Raw genomic sequence first — 3819 nt, 5'->3', positions numbered from 1 at the left:
TGCTCGTGCATGAAAATGTATATTTTACTTTTTTTTTTTAATTAAATAGTGATTTTTTTATATGTGGTATGAAAGATTTGGGTGGTATAAATAAAAAAAAATAAAATTTAGACATTAAATATGTAAATACATAAGAATTGTATGGTATGTATGTAAATACTTATTTATAATCAAGGAATTTCTCTTGAATAAGCGTCTAAGTGAAAAGAATGTATTTAACATTAATTATGGTTAAATTTTGAGCGTATTATAAATTGGAAAATGTTTGGCTAAAAATTATTGAATTAAGCTTAAACTTCAAGATAATTTTTTTTTGCTGTCATTGGTAGTCCCAAGCTCGGATGTGAAAAGTGGAGGGTTGCGTTAGGTAGTCGACAGCCAGCATAAAACTTGTTGAAAAAATCGTGACATGAGAATTTAAGTTTTTTAATATTGTTAAGAAAACTTGCATCTTAAATTTAATATAATTTGGAATGTTCTAAGTATTAGGTAATGTGGAGACCCGGTCAACCGCAATTTGATTAACTGTTGTTAATTAGATTCGTAATTAAAAATCTCACCTACCATTCACCTAACATTCTAACTACCGCTCATCTACCACATCCCACATGCTGCTCACCTACCTCCCACTTACTGTTCTCCTAGTCTCTATAAATAACCATTTATGGCTTGTCATAATCAAGCCAAGCTAAGCCGCAAGCCAAGCAGGGTCTAAGCCAAGTCCTCTAAGAGAGTAAGAGAGGAAGAGAGAGATAGAGAGGAAGGGAGAGAAGAAAATAGATATTTTCTTGCAAACATCGAGGCGCTTGACGTTGTAACTCCTCGAAGTAGTAAAATCCTTTGCAGCTCTGTGGGCATAGGCAAATTTGCCGAACCACGTAAATTTGTGTGTCGCTCTGGTATTTTTTCTGCATGAAATTTCTCTTGTTCAATTTTTCGCTTTATAGTCGTCATTTTTCACAACACTAAGTTTAGTTTTTATTATTATTATTTTAAATTAAATATCTTAATCTTATAATAAGCTGTCTTCAACCTCAATTTTTAATAGGAATATTTACATATATATACCACCCAATTCCTATGTATTTACATATTTATCTTTTATTTAAAGCCAGCTCAAAATTTATACTAAAATAATTTTAATTCAATAAATAACAATTATCATCTAAACATTATTTAATAAAATTAAAATTTACAATTTTTTAATACAATTTAGGAACTATCACAAATATAAGTTGTTGTGATTAAAACTAAATTAATGATTACATGTTTAAAATTACAATTTCATCATTTCATCTAATTTTAATTATTACAAATTTATCAATTATAATTTTAAAATATTGAGCAAGAAGAAGAAGTTTCAATATTAAAGAAATAACGAACCCCAAATAGAATTCAACAACAAAAGTATTAAAAGTGCAAATATAGAAATTTAGGTGTTTGATATGTAAATACATAGCAATTGTGTGGTATTTATGTAAATTTTCTCATAAATAAATAAAGGATTGAAGGAGAAGGGTAGAGAATGAAGGAAGCCCTAAAAATTTTATAGCTATTGCTACACCTAGATTTATCATTTTTCAAAAGGGCACTTAAACCCTCTATTTATAGATTTTTGACAATTATATGAGAGTTTATGACCTTATAAACAATGAATGAATAAAAATACATAATAACATAGTCATATTTAGATGGACATTAGAATCGGAGCTTTGATAGGCACAAATGAAAATAGCAATTAGAATATTCATGTGTACAATTGTACAACTCCTTTGGCATATAAGTAGGAGTCCTTGAATAGGTAGATGAGGTGTCGTGAGCTTTAAGTAGAGACTATTGTCTTGCTGATGAAGTTATTAGATAGTGAAAATCATGTTGACTAGGTGAGTAACACGACTAAATTATGACAAGTTTTTTGCTAGAGCGAGTCACTCAAAACGGGTCCATTATAGTTATTGGCCTTTGATAAGTGCACATTGGCTTTCAATACGTGCACCACAATGTTTGACTCATCAGTTAGGTCTTCAGTGAATGACTCTTTGCCTTTAACAAATGCAAATAGGCTTTTTGGCACGTGCAACTTAATTTTTATGAATGCGCATTAGACTTCTCTCGGGTGCACATGCCAAAAGGCCTATGTGCACATTGATAGGTGTGTCTTGGCTATTGATAAGTGCAATTGACCCTAAATGAGAACTTAACTTTGCTTTCAACAAGTGTACTATCGACTTTTGACGAGTGCACCATGTCTTTTGATGATGGCACCATGGCCTTGGATAGGTGCACGCTGGCCTTGTATGGGTGCATCTTTGCCTTAGATGTGTTTGCCTTTACCTTATATGAGTGCTACCTTATCCTTGAACAAGTGTACCTTGGCCTTTAATGAATGTACCTAAACCCTTTTGTTTCTTATAAGTAATAAGATTACGAAGTCTAACGAGTTTGAAATACAAAATACAGGTTAAGATTATTAAATTTTGATTAATATTGGAGATGTAAGACTTCAATTGTATTTTGTAAACCCACTTTCTTATTGAAGTTTCATTTCAAGGTAAAATGTTGAGGTAATTTTGTGGATGTAGCAATTCGACAAGTGTCATAAAATTCATAGAATTACTAATAAACAAAACAAATGTACTAAAAATATATATGAAAATAAACCACCAAATATAAAGAACAACAACAATGTCTACGATTGATTGTCGACCGAAATTTCGATTGCAAAATATTAGCCTGTAATTTGACTGACACTGGATGGTTCTCCATTAGTGCATGAATGTGGCTTCCTTTCCTTTTCATTCAACAATTTCAGCTCTTACCTTTCTCACCTCAAGCTGGATGGTTCTCAACTAGCATACTTGCATGTACACATTGTGGAGTGCAATTAGCTGGGGAGTGGGTGTATGTCCTTATCATGACATATAAAAAATAATAATATGTTTTATTAAAAAAAACATTTATTATATATATATCTAATTTATAGTCTTTTTGACCTTATCCACATGTTGCTCAAAATTAAATTGAAAATAAGTGTCAATAAAATATTTAATTAGTTTAATTTGAACAAATTAGAAAGCCCGAATTACTTCTCAAGACAAGGTCATGTTGAACTCAAATTTATTTATGGATCATCCACAAATCTTATTAGCATTAAAGAGAAGAGAGAAAAGAAAGAGGATGGGACCCCAGAGAAGAGAGCCTAATGACCTTTCAAATTGTGTCGTGTGAGATAGAACTCGACAACTACGAGCTCGGTAGGCCAACTTGGCAGGTTAACTCAGCTATAATAGCTAGGTTAACTTCACAACTTATAACTTGACAAATCAACCAGCTTCGCAGTTCAATTTGGCATGCCAACTTGACACCTGACAACTCGACATATCAGCTCAGCATTTAACTATATCAAATAGACATCTAAGAGCGCAATAGGTTACTCGACAAATCAACCTAAAACCGGCAGCTCAATTCTTCAGCCCAACATATCTTTTTAAATGTACACACTTCCAAGTCATACTTTCAAACCTAACATTATGATACTTGCATGTGAACATAATTTCTATACTGAGTGTGAATGATATTAAAGACTCAGCAACATTCGTGAGTCATATTCTCGCAAGTAAAAAGTATTTAGTTATTATCAATGTGAGGTAGAGCCAAACAAGATTGATGCTTCCGTGGTGAGCGGTAAGCTCCTATCATGTCTACACGTAATATTTTTATGATCGGGCGAATCCAACAAATATATCTTGAAAGTAGAGGATTGATTGGTGGGACTAAAATATTGGCTTCATAATATATATATATATATATATATATATA

This window comes from Phalaenopsis equestris, unplaced genomic scaffold, assembly GCF_001263595.1.
Source record: "Phalaenopsis equestris unplaced genomic scaffold, ASM126359v1 Scaffold000256, whole genome shotgun sequence".
In the NCBI taxonomy this organism is placed as follows: domain Eukaryota; kingdom Viridiplantae; phylum Streptophyta; class Magnoliopsida; order Asparagales; family Orchidaceae; genus Phalaenopsis; species Phalaenopsis equestris.
Note: the sequence above shows the minus strand (reverse complement) of the source record.